This window comes from Gallus gallus, chromosome 3, assembly GCF_016699485.2.
Source record: "Gallus gallus isolate bGalGal1 chromosome 3, bGalGal1.mat.broiler.GRCg7b, whole genome shotgun sequence".
NCBI classification, from domain to species: domain Eukaryota; kingdom Metazoa; phylum Chordata; class Aves; order Galliformes; family Phasianidae; genus Gallus; species Gallus gallus.
In genome coordinates this window covers 36,607,971-36,621,651 of record NC_052534.1, presented here as the reverse complement: position 1 = coordinate 36,621,651, position 13,681 = coordinate 36,607,971, and the positions used below count along the sequence as shown (strand labels likewise).

Here is a 13,681-nt window from a genome sequence, read left to right as displayed (position 1 = left end):
GCTCTTCCATTTGAGCCACGACACAAGAAAGACATGGCATTCTTTTTACCATCCTTTTTGTAAACATCGCTGCCCTGACAGAGCTGTGCTTTGACTCTGTCAGCATCAGCTCCACAGTGCTAAAAGAATGAGCTTTTCCAAGATTTTTAAAACATGAGCATCTATGTTTTCAATCCCAAGTGGTCTCCTTTGTAAGGTAAAGGTTCAATCAATACTCAATAGTTCAGTAAAAGTTATGGTACCCATGATCTTTTGCAGAAGCAGCAATGTATGCATCTGAGCTTTATCTGAAAAACTTTCAACTGCCTGCATAATATTCATATTTATGTTTTATTCTGTTTAATTTCTACCTCTTTCACAATACAGGAATTTAACATTTTCTTCTATTTATTCTGTCTCTGATAGAATTAGTTCACCTTCATTTTAAAAACTCCTCTTCTTTTTCATTAGTTTTACAGCAATTGTTTCTCTGCAGAGCTACACATCATTAATTTTGGGCTGATGCCAGTTCTTGTACAATTTACTGCTGTGCTGCTTCAGAGAAACTCTTGTTTCCTTGAGCAGTTAGCCAGTACTTAGAGGTCTGATAAAATTAGCACTGCCTGTTGTTTCCCCAGTCATTATAACTCAAATACCCAGTTATTCTGCTTCTCTCTAGTGTCCCTTTTAGCTGCTCCCTGTACCATGGTACTACCTCAATTCCCCATCCCTTTCCAAAATCTTCAGGTAGAAGGTAACAATCAGACCTATAGGGGACAACTTTTACATAACTTATAAAAATTAGAGAGGATTTCAGGTTTTCTTAGCTAGATATTGCCATTGAGCCCTGATGTATTCTTTCCTGTGGGAATACAGACAGGTAAGGTGTCCCGCTGTATACCAGTGCGAGGTGCAGATCTGCTGTATCTGCAGAGGGTGGGAGAGGGGAGGAAGAAGCTCTCCCTGGTGTCTACATTACTATGGGTGGGTCAGACAGGAGCTGTGTAGTACACCTGCTGTTAGACTGGCATAATTTATGCAGTTATGCAGATTTATAGGATGGATTGTATGATAGCAGCAATTACTGTAGGGATTACAAAAAGATTGCTTTCCTATGTAGAAAAGCTAGACAAGTCTAAGTCTGGGGCAAATATGCCTACATTTATATTTTTGTTTAATATTTATAGTATTACGCATATTTCTAAGATTTAAAATAGCTTGCTTATATGGTTCAGTATTGCTCTAATAGTGGTTTTGGCCCTACCAGGTCTAAGTATTTTCTGCATACATTCTCTAATCTAATTTCTTAATCTTTTAATAGCATCTATCTTGAAGAAATTATTTAACACTTAGTTGACTGAACACAAGCAAGGCACTTCTTAACACCTTTTATACCTGCAGTTTCAGCACAAAAAAAAAAAAAAAAAAGTGATTCTTGTTTTCCAGCTCAAACATCAAACTCATATTTATCTATTAGAATGCCCTTTCAAGACAGAAAAGAACCTGATTGTTTCGAAAAGAAAATGGGGTCTTCCACACCAATTCTTATTAATGGAAGTTTTGAGAAAGACTTTCACTTTCAGTAGAGGTTTTCATAGTTTCAGAGATACCACAGTTCCATCAGTACGTATGCTAATTTTCCCAATTTTTATTACTTTTCTGACCAACTTTTAAAAGTTCCCATTTAGTGGAAAAGTTAACTCAGTATCAAGTACCATTTTTTGGTATCCTTGCTGGCAAAAACATTTCTCAGTACAGATGAAAACCCTCAGTATTGGTTAAGCTAAGCCACTCCAAAGGAAGACAATAGAAGGATATATTAGATGTCTACATGGAAGCTTACCTTTATAATAGCTTAGATCAGATACGAAAGACTTAATTGAATTTAGGACTAAATTATAAAGCAGCACTTCTCTGTTCTTAGAAGATGAGAAAATGTTTTCTGTTGTATTTGTGCGCTGAAGACCCCTCTGCAGATAAACATACATCCTCCATGTCAGTACTCTGATATTAACCTTTGTTCTACATACCTTTGTTTTCCTTCAAGGTCTTCAGACCGTGATGTTAAGTAAATAGACATTTCTAGGTATTTCAGTTCTCAGCTAAAAGCCTGAAAGAAGTCTGTTATGTTTGCAAGTAAGACTAAGAGGAAACAAAGATCGATTATTTGCTAGGAAGGCATGTAATTTTTTCTCTTTCACTGGTGATAGCTTAATTTATCTGTTGAATCTATAGAGACAACTAGATATTCTCTGTGCTAAATAACGACTGTGAGATACAGAAATATATTCTGTCTGCAACATCTCTTCTATTTCTGTTATAGATATATGGCAAAAAAGATTCATATGAAAGTAAGCATCAGCTAGTGAAAATGCAACCGAGTTGCAAACAAAACAGATTAGGCTATCAATATTGCATCTAAATCATTGGGCTGTCAAGTGGGAATTGGAGAGAGCTACAAAGATGACTAAGAATGGTTTCCAGCATCTCTTCTTTGTTACTGTGGTAAAATACCATATTCAGCAAAAGATCTGGAGAGGAATAATACCTGCTACAATAAGAAATCAAGTTCAGCATGATGCGTGACTCTTACTAGATGATTCTTTTTATTATGAGATTAATGTAACTGTTCACAGAGGCATTATTTTCCCAAATGAAGAAGACAGATGCACTGAGGACAAAAGGAAGGTAGAATACATAGCTACTTCTGTGTGTGTATACATATGTGTGTGTGTATATATATAGACATATACACGTGAATATATGCAAATATATGCATATGTATATGAGTTTTAAAATTTCAGATGGCAGAAGCTAGTATTTCTTTCTATGTCTTGGCTCAGAAGATACTGTTATATCAAGAACACTGTGTAGTTCTTACATGACTACTCCTACTCTATCTTGTTTAGTTTGGTCCAAGCTAAGCTGATTGTTTCACCTGCTGACCTTTTCAAAACTCTTCCTCCTGTCCAGCCACAGGCTTAATCAGAATTACATTCAATTTCACAATAGCAATATTTCAAATTAAAAAATAAGGGGCAGAAGGGTGAAGGAGAGAAGGCTTTGTTACCTGGATGGTTCGTAGTTTACTCACTGGTACAGTACTGGAACTGAGCATCACTCTTTCAGGTGAAAGGTAGATACAGAGAAAGCACATCGGTGTTTAGTTACACCTCTTGTAACTCTCTTCGATAGTCTTGTGTGACAGGGAATATATTCATAAGGAGGTGACTGACCTACAGTGTGTCCCAGCCACTTTCAACCTCCTCAGTATGACTGTACCACATCTTTTGGCCAAGTAAGGTCCTGTATCCCTCTGTTAGATGCACTGGGAGTGTTTTTCTATAAAATGCAGCAGGTACAAGTAAAATACACTTTTTCCTTCAGTTGCAAATTTTTTCTTTTGACAGAAAAGCTTTATGGTATGACTGAACTGGTTGAAATAGAGCCTGTGTTGTGTCTTCTCCTTATCTCCTCTCACCAGTATCAAGGCTGGTTCTGTGGCAGGATGTGCAGACCGCTGGGCTGCTTTCTCTGCAGAAGTGCAAGGGGAGATGGAGGCCATCCGCATAAAGGGGACTGCACACAATACCCTTGGTGCCCACCATGAGGTGAAGACTCAACCAGACCCTACACATGAGCATCACAGCATATGCAGACATAAAGGAGGAGGAGTAGAACAAGCTGGGCATCAGTGTGCATCTGCAGTGAAGGCAACAGGAGCACTATCTCTACATAATTAACTTAAAGCAGAATTGGCTTTTTATGGATGTTTGGCAACACTTACAAATAATGGTGCAATAATTAAAGATGCATTACAAAGAATCTCAGCTGGAAGCAGACTTTTCATCACACCCTAATACCCCATTAGATCTTCCAGGAATAAATCTTTTTTTTTCTACAGTTCTGTGGGTCACAAATTAATTAAACTGACTGAGACACACCTCTTCTCTTGTTTCCAAAAAATAGTGTAATGCAGTGCAGATTAATGTTGAAATGAATACCTTCTGCATTTTTCAGCAATTACCTCTTCTTTTTCTTTAATAAAATTGGGTATTTTATTATAATTGAAATGAGTTGAAAGGGTTGAATTGCTAAATTTCATTAAAAGTAATGAGGAACTTAGCTTTGGTTATCTTAAACATATAGTCTGTGAAGTTTTCCCTCTTGGGAAGGCGTAGTTTGCCACACACAAACACATTAGTTTTTCTGCTTGTGGAACATTTTTTGTGGTAATCTGTGGACCACCCCACTTGCAGATAGGAATAATCTCAAAGCCTAATCTCAAAGACAGAAGCCGATGATGGCCTGGGGTTGTCAAGCTTCACTAACTTTTACTTTTTTTTTTTTCCTTTTTGAGAAGTAACAACAGAACAGTTTCTCTCTGCCCTTGGGGGACTGATTGCTGTTTTGTATTTGCTGTTTTTTTAATAATAAGTTGACAGAAAGTGTGAGGAATGACAGTCGTGGTTCATCAGGAGACAGGAGGACATTTTCCTGGTGATTCATCCTCTTCACATGAGATGTGTTAGCAAATACCTTGAAACCTCCATTTACAACTCACTTAAGAAAATGACAGTACACAAAAGACCAAAGCATCTCCAAGAAATCATTCCCAGATCAAAAGTGATGTTGAGTTTTTTTATTTACTTCAAGCTCTTAAAATGCCCTGAACAGGTGCGGGTGTGTGAAGGAAAACTCAGATGAATATATAAAAAAGCTGTTTATTTTGATCCATACGTCTCATATGCATATGTATTTATCCATACATATGCATAATATATTTTAACAAAATCCACCCTATCCCCCAGAAATATAAAAGAAAATCGTGTAGCCGGTAAATGGTAAAATATAAAAAACAACAGTGTATTTATTCTTCCCTGATACTCATCATCCTTATTCTAGTAAAGGATATGAATTATTCATTTCTAAGCACAATAGGAAAACTTTAGTACTGTTTAATGACTCAAATGGCCCATTAATGAAAGATTTGTGAGTCAGGTCCAGAGTAATGAGGAACATTTTTACAAAAACAAGTATTAAGTTTGAGAAGTAGTCATAACTTCTTATTCAGAGTATGGCATCCTGAGTCTTTGGAACAGTTGCTAGAGAAAATGTAAAAGCAACCACAGAACTTTCTTTTTGTAAGATAAAAGTCACTGTGTAAATTAGGTCAGCTGTATTCCTAATAGCAAAGAAAATTACTAGCAGAATGACAGGCATACTGAGAGGAAAACAAAAAGGGGGAAGGAAAAAGGAAAGAAAATAATTTGGAAAATTAAGGTTAAATCTCATGATTCAGGGCAACAGAGGTCAATCGATAAAAAAGAACACAACACATTAAGTCACACAATTCCTTCCCTGCCTAATGCTCACTTTAATTATATGCTGATACTATTACAAGCTAGAAAAACTCACTGGACGTGGAAACAAATTTTCTCCTGTGTAATTACATGGTCCTTTTCTCCAGTTATCTATGCAGAGTTCTTCATGATGGTAAACATCCTGAATTGCATGACTAAATCTTGTTGATGAATACTGAATTACAGGATTGGTATAGTTTAATTCCCGTTCAGATGAACATTAACTCCGAGGAATTATACGGTCAGTACTTGCCAATTTAATAACTGCCTGATTTTAGTGGTCTGCTAAGAACAACATTATAAATATAATAGTTATATCCATTAACATTAATGAACATATTAGGTCCATACTTCTTTCCCTGGCTATCTCTTTCCAGTCTGTAGTACAGCTGCTAATCTTATCCAACAGGTCTTCGCAAGCATCATCTCAAGACTGACTGCTTCCACCACTCCCTGAGAGGCAACACAGAGGCCTGTGGGAAGCCCAGATGCCGTGAGCAGGGAGTTATATGGCCACTGTGTCCAAGTGGCTTTCCAGGATACCAGAGGGCAATGGGGTATGAGATGGAGGTGGGAGGCTGACCTCCGATCACCTCTGGACCCGGGTTGATCCATACCCAAGGGCCAGATTTAGCCAGTATTCAAGGCCAGTGTGAAAGGATTTTGAGCTGACATTAAAATCAATTCTAAATATTAAGACAATTCTAAGATTTACACATCCTTCTTTACCCTTCCCTTTTCTGTATGAACAGCGACACTTCAACAGAAAATTTCCTTATATCTACCAGAAGAAAAACAGTATAATTTTCATTCTTTCCTTCCTCTCCTCTCCTCTCCTCTCCTCTCCTCTCCTCTCCTCTCCTCTCCTCTCCTCTCCTCTCCTCTCCTCTCCTCTCCTCTCCTCTCCTCTCCTCTCCTCTCCTCTCCTCTCCTCTCCTCTCCTCTCCTCTCCTCTCCTCTTTCTTCTCTTCACTTCTTCTTTAACCTGGAAAAATCACCATTTATAGTAATAATTTCTTCCATCATTGAGCATAATGTTCTTTCAGATAGGATACAATCTTCCATCATTTGCTTTACAAAAACTGTAATTCTAATGATAAGGTAATGTTCTAATTAAGTACAATACTAATTAATGTATTAGCCTTATCTGATTAATGCATGAAATATCATCCAGTATATGGTTTTAAATTCCTAATCTGTTCTTACTTAAAGCTATGTAAACCTACAGTTTGATAAACTTGGAGGCATTTTCCATTTGATGGGAAAAAGAAGAAATTAAGCTGCATTTTCACAAGGCAAAATACCACATAAAGAGAATTTCTTGTCCTGTATTTTGTATTTTTTTGTCAGTGTTTTAGCACCCTGTAATATAAAAGCTACTGAATTTTCACTATGACTATACTCTGGAAAAGGAACAGATAAGATGATAAAAATCTTACCTACAAACAAGTACAGTGTAGTGACTGTTACTCCAAAAAGAGCTCGGAAGGCTTGATATGGTTTTCCTATGCAAAAAAAAAAATCTAGTTTTGTCGCAGCCCAATTAACATCTCTGCCACTATTGTTGCAAAACAAAAGAATTGATTGGTACAGGTGATCATTAGGGTTCTGCAAATTAATATATGAGAGATATCAAAGAGCAATCAACATGAAGTAAATGTTTCTGGATCAGAACATTTCTGATTGCATTCTCTGAAAAATACTGAAGTCAGTCAGTGAATTGGGAAATTTTGTGACAAGCATTCTGCATCTCAGTAGACCGAAAAATTAACATCAACATTATGGAGATGGTCATAGTGCAATTGCACTGAAGAAGTTAACCTGGTATTAAAGAAAGCAAATTCAATCTAAAATTACATTGTACCCCTGTGTCCTCTCATTTATTATTATTATTTTTTAATGTGATGGTGCAAACATAGTCCGCAAAACCTCCTGTCATTTTTCAGGAACTGCAGAAGTATGGTACAACTTTTTTTTCTCTTCTCCCCAGAATCAGATGCGAGTATATGACCCTGGGGAAAGATTTATGTTGCCATTATTTTTTTCAGATCACAATCACCATATATGTTCACTTACAAGATGTATTAATTTGCAACTGTGCCACTCCCTTGCTGAAAACAATAGAACCATTTATGAAAAATAAAGGTAAGTTTGAGAAAGACCTGCAGTGTATATAGACTGATGGCAAAGCAAGCTATGTAGTTTGTGGGGGAATTAATGCTCTGTGGGCAAGATGTGGATCAGAATTTGCTGGGTAAGGTCTGGGACCACAAGAACTATCATAATATTTCAGATTTTTTTTTTTCCACACAAGTTATCTTATGAGAAAATAGATAAGTCTTTTGCCTCTTGAAATACCATAACTTGAAAACACATGCCATCTGTGAGCTGGAGAATGAGTACAGCAAACAATCATTAAGGAAAAAGAAATGGGCTTAATAAAACAGATGGATATAGATTTAGCAATAACACCATCAGCTGCAAATAAGCATCCAACAAGCAGGGCAATTAAGGCTGGGGATTTCAGCTCAGTGAACGAAATTAATTGTGGATGCTCTGAGGAAGACATTTTCCTCATGAAGACATCAATCTATATTTTGAAGTTAGATAGGCCATAATCCAGTTAACCAAATACATTACTCATTGCTAAGTACAAAGTCCAACTTCCCACTAGTTCCCAGAATGTTTTTGATTCTCACTAGTAAATTACTTCAAAAGCATTTCCTGAAGACATCTGCACATATCTTCCATTTGCAGACACTGTAATTTCATTTTTAAAGCTGTTTAATCTAGAACAAGACAGTTACTCTTTATATACCCACATCAGAATTATAAAAAGTTATAGCAGGCTAGCTTCTTGGAATTAAGTTCCACCCCTAAACTTGGACTTTGTAAATGTACATAAGTGATTTAGGTGTATTAGGTAGGACATGGAATATATTTTCCATGATCAGAGCCCTTGAAAACCTTTGTAAATATTTAGATTTGGTGCAACATACATATCATCATACATAGCCTCTACATCCATTGATCTGAAAAATCACTGATCCATTTGTTTTGTCCACAGCACAAAGTGAAATCTGTCATATAATTTTTGCAGTAGTTATACTTCTGATTTTAAGATCTGATTCTTTCTAATTTTCTAATTTTACTTACTGTCATTCCCATTTCACTTCCACAGCTCAAAGTATTTCTTAGTGGCTTTTAAGTAAATAAAATTAATTTTATAATTTTTTACTTATTTTTTTTATATATTTATATTTACTTTACTTTACTTAATTTTATTTTACTTTACTTAATTTTATTTAATTTACTTTACTTATTTACTTTATTTTACTTTATTTACTTTATTATTTACTTATTTTACTTTTAGTATTATATTTACTTTACTTATTGTAAAAAAACAATAAAAATGTTTACAGTATATTTTGATTAATATTGTACTTTCTGAATTTGCTCAAGAACATTCAGAGGAATGCTTGTGCGAGTGTGATGCATACAGAGGAATCTCATCACTGTATTTTCTTTGTCCACTCTGAGCAAGAAAAGGAACATGTCTCTTTTATAGTCTGGAAAAAGCATTTTTCAGGAGAAGCAGTACTTGTGAACTTCATTGACACAATCTTAACAATTCATAAAAATGTCTATAATACTTGTGCAGAAATAGCAATGCAGTGTTGGGCTAAAATTAAAGAGAGATCTTAGTGCTGTTCAAGATGACATTTTTTATCTCTGAAGATGCCAAATTAGCTTTGAGATACAGACAATAGCAGACAGTGGCTTGTGGGAAAGAAAACATTTTACAGAGCTATTCTTACCTTGAGAAGTGACTGTAATATTTATTGTGCCTGGCATAACATTCAAACTGAAGAAATCTGGAAAATAAAAATATGAAAAACTCGTTCTCTCTCTCTTTTTTTACCTATCACACCTCTTCCAATAATCCTAAGAATAATTTACCTGTTCCCTAAAGTCTTCAAAGAAAAAACAATTTATTGCCACGGAAATTGATGCACCTGTAATCTGAAAACTCCTATGCTATATTTCTACTTAAATCCCTACCTCTGCAAAGGCATCCATGGTGTGCCATACATACAAAACTAATTCTAAATCTTAAAAGACACACTACAGATAAATCAAGTATGTTTGTCCCTGTGCCTTTCAGTCTTAAATTGTCTTTAATTAATTTATGAAGTCTAAGGCATACATATATGTGAATATATATGGAAAGGACTAATTCAAACTACCTGCTGGATCATAACAAGCAGAACTGTAGCTACAATTCAGGCTCTCCCATGAACCATTTACTCTCTCTTTATCTACAGTTTTCTTGTTCATTTTCAAAGAGTGAAGTTATCTGTGTTCATCCAGAACTTCCATTTATTCATTTGAACCATTTCTAGTGCATGGGAGAACACAACACAGCTTGTTCTCCTGGCTACGCTGTCTTTACCATCTTCCTGTTGTACTGTAAACTGCATTTAAGTGCTTTCTATTTTGGAAAGCAATGTAAAATGTGATATATTAAAAAAAAAAAAAAAAAGGAGAGAGCTTTAAACACTACTAACAAAAGATTATATTGAAATGGCTTCACATTGATTCTTATCTTGGTTAGGTCAATTTTAGTATGCAATCTGTGATATGGGCAACAGATCTCAACTCCATACAATAAACAAAAATTTACTCTGTCCAAGAATTATTTGGAGGTAAAAGTACAAGCTAGGAAGTAAATAGAGAAATAAACATAAGTTGGACAAATTCTTTAGAACTTGTGAAACCTTGCTCCCATACTGAATTTACTGTGATCAAAAACAAACTAAATAAGGATGCTTATTTTTTAACTTCTGCATTATTGACCATGACTAATCCTTCTAAACTTTCAGATACAAGGTAAAATATATAATGAAAAACAGTGGTGAAAAAAAACCCACACCACTACAAGAAAAATATTTTCTACCTATAGTACCTTAATACTGCAGCTGCATGCACATAATCCCCATGCAGTTTATCTGCCTAGTAAAACTTCCTCGAAGGAAAATTCTACCCAGACACTCTGAACACAATAGTAAAATGTGTGAAGAGTAGAACTACCACAGTTTTTGTTTTAATTTTCTCTTCATTCTACTTAATATTAGAAAAAGTTGCAAACAAACTATAATAGAAGAAAACAAGAACAAAGTGCTGGCAGATAGAAAAAAATGTTGAAAACCTTTGAATTTAATTTCTCCTGACAACCTATCTTGACATTCATTCCAAAGATGGAAGAAACCTGTAAAGTGAGGAAATCAGCTGTCAAAACTAATGCCTCAGGAATGAAAGACTGAAGGGTGGATGAAAAGTCTCTGAAACATCTGGAGATTTCCTCAACTGTAGGAAGTCTTGACTTAAAATAGCCAGCTTTTTCACGGGCATAAGCAGTGTGTGTACAGAAAAATCACTATACCAAACCTAAATAGATTTTTAGGAATGTTCAGGTTGCTAATGTAACAGAGAATATCTTGCAATATGGAGAATTCATGTTACCTTTGTTTGAGCTGTGGTTCTTCCACAGTCAATGGCAAGCTTACACTTGACTGGTCAGAATGTCTTCAGAATCAAGATTTAGCACAAGGAGATGTGAAGATCTGGTTATGGATGTCTGAATTCCAAAATAAAATATCAGGATTTTTAACACAATGAAAAATAGTACTAATTAGCAAAGCACTGAGAAAGTGTAAGATATTAAGCATTTTCCTACAGGATTCTGATACTACTTCAAAACAGAATAAGATTTATCCTCAGTTTATTTTGGTCCAACAGGTGCTGAAAATGTGTACAGAATCCCACTCCTTCACTGTCTCCTTGTCTTGCCTTAGGACACAAGTTCTCCAGTTAAGTGGTCATGGAGTCGGGGACCAGGAACATGATCCTGCCCACTCTGCTTTATCAAATGCATTGCTAAGGTCTTGGGCCACCACATGTGCTCATTGTCTAGTCTAACCTAGACTCCTGCTTCAGTTATGCACACTGCTTTTGTTTTGGAAAACAGAGCTCAGATGTGAAAGAACAAAAGCTCTTGTATGTTTTTCTTATTGTTATTTTCTAAAACATAAATGTAAGGGTTGATTACTGAGAAGTTTTCTTAAGGTGGTAATACCTATAGCTACAGCCCTCTTCCATACAATTTGGTTTAAACGTTGCACCTTGTGCCCTCTTTGGGTCCTGGCTTCCATCTTCTGATAACAAGGATGTCACAAATAATAGTGAGGAGAGATTGCTCAAACTCTGAACGGCATTTAATAAATCATAAGGTATGTATATGTGAGTCTTGAGTTCAGAAAAAGCTATTTAATTCTTATTAATCCTTAGGCTATTTTCTTTAAAGTAACTTCACTGAATATTTTCAATAATAAATAATAAATTCTGATACCTCAAAATTTGAGTATGTAGCTGTAGACATATTGTACCAAAAGTCATTCAAAGTTAGTATCCAATGAATAGTTTGACATTTTTCATACTTTTTTCCATTAAATATAACATTTCCTGGAGGCTTTTCTTTTCTACAAGTCATATATTTAAAACATGGTGGTAGCCTGTAACATCTATTAAGAGTAAGCCATGTTTCTTGAAACTAATAAAGGAAAAAGTATGGTAAATCATAATTCTGAACTGCAGTTGTTTCATTTAACAAATGAAAATCAATTACTTTAGAAATACCAGATGTCACATAACATTTGTTTCAATATATTAATTTTGATTAAACTTCACTGACTTAGATCATTTTCATTATTTTTCCCCTCCGGGCAGATGATAGTCATTTTACTCACTTGAAGACAGACTTTTTTGAATTCATTTTAAAACAGTTTTAAAAAAATATGCTCTCAAAAGAAATGGTATGAAAGAGGGTATGAAAAAGTAATTTGGGTTGTATTTGGGTTACAGTAAAGCCTTAACGCTGAATATCCAGTACTGTATCTACCATTGAAATCAAAACCATTTGGCTTTTGGCCTGTATCAGTTTTTATTTCCTTTACAGGGAAAGGAACACCAATGCCCACAGCCACTTCCATACCCTCTTTCACATGTGCTTCTTGCTCATATAGCTAGTTATTTCAGTGTGTTATATAGGCACTACAGTATGCTGGAATGAAAGCCAGACGTTTTACTCAGCATGGTTTGTTGAGTAGCAGCACACACTAAATGATGTGCTTTTGAGGGATGTAAATGAGTCAAGATGCAGTTGATGTTCTAAAGATTTTTCTCCCACTTAGAGCCCTGGAGCATACTTTCATTCTTCCCGACCGTGTTCCTCATTGATCTCTTTTTTCCCTGAGGTCTCATAAAGATTTGCCTATAGTAAGCAGTGTGGCTGGTCTTCCAGGCCATGCTTTCACTTCTCCACCTCTGTAAGAAGCAAAACAGTCAAAAGGAAGGATTACATTATTTTGAAAGAACTCCTTTTGCTGCTGTTCTTATTTCCCACAAAATAAATTGTATTCAAGTATTTTGTTTGTTTTCCATTAACACATCTTCACCTATATAAAAGCCTACAACCATCACACACATGCAAGAAACAGAGCCTTTCTCCCGAGTCTAGCAAACTGATGGCTGAAGTTTTACCTCATGAGACCCATGTGGCATTGCCTTATCTACTTTCCAATATTTCCCTCTTGATACTGAGACACTGGTTACCCCCATCTTCTATCTTTATGTTGTGCACTTTCAGCTTTCTGGCAGAACTGGGGCTGATACAGTTCTCTTCTTCAGGCTAGAACTACTGAGTTAATAGATGTCCATTTTCAGCTGCTGCATATTTTCACCCTTAATCTCTTATAAACTGTGTAATTCTGAACTGAGGTTTTGATGCATCTATTTGTTCTCATAGGATCCATTGAATGAGACTTCCTTCACTTCTCTCAGGGACATCCTGTGTTGCTACTGACTGCTTGATCTCCAAAGGGGAGACCTTGGGAACATATCATATAGCCTTGAATTACACTGGCTCTCTTTTTATTCTTTCTTTATCTCAGCTTTAACAGTTTGGTCTCACCAGCAATACCTTCCAGGAGTGCTCTGACTTTGATACCAGCAATAAATCAGAAGCTCTGCCAAGTACAGTCCCAAGTAGAGCTTTCAAATAAAGTAACACAACCTTCACAGGGTGGGCCACAAGTCAGCTATCAGTCACTCACCACTCTTTTCAGTAAGCTGAATATTCTCAACAGAGAACTTCTTTTAACTTCACTTTTCCTGTTCACCTTCCTGACAAATGAGGAGCTATTCTAAACTTCCACAGTATTCTGGGAAAAGGAAAAGGCCAGCTGCCTTCTGGAAAGGTCTAGAGTCAGGGAATACTCCAA

At 35.8% G+C, this 13,681-nt stretch overlaps 1 long non-coding RNA gene across 3 annotated transcripts in view; it reads left to right on the top strand.

Moving 5' to 3' along the window:
• The window catches only part of LOC101751758, a 73,413-nt gene extending 62,983 nt beyond the window's left edge, over positions 1-10,430 (top strand). Inside the window, exons 10-11 of one of the 3 annotated variants that reach the window (XR_006938905.1) lie at positions 3,464-7,487; positions 8,805-10,430. This is a non-coding gene — a long non-coding RNA (uncharacterized LOC101751758). The remainder of the gene's footprint in view (positions 1-3,463; positions 7,488-8,804) is intronic. The other 2 variants (XR_005858652.2, XR_005858656.2) reach the window with 2 other exon arrangements.
• The last annotated feature ends 3,251 nt before the right edge of the window (positions 10,431-13,681 follow it).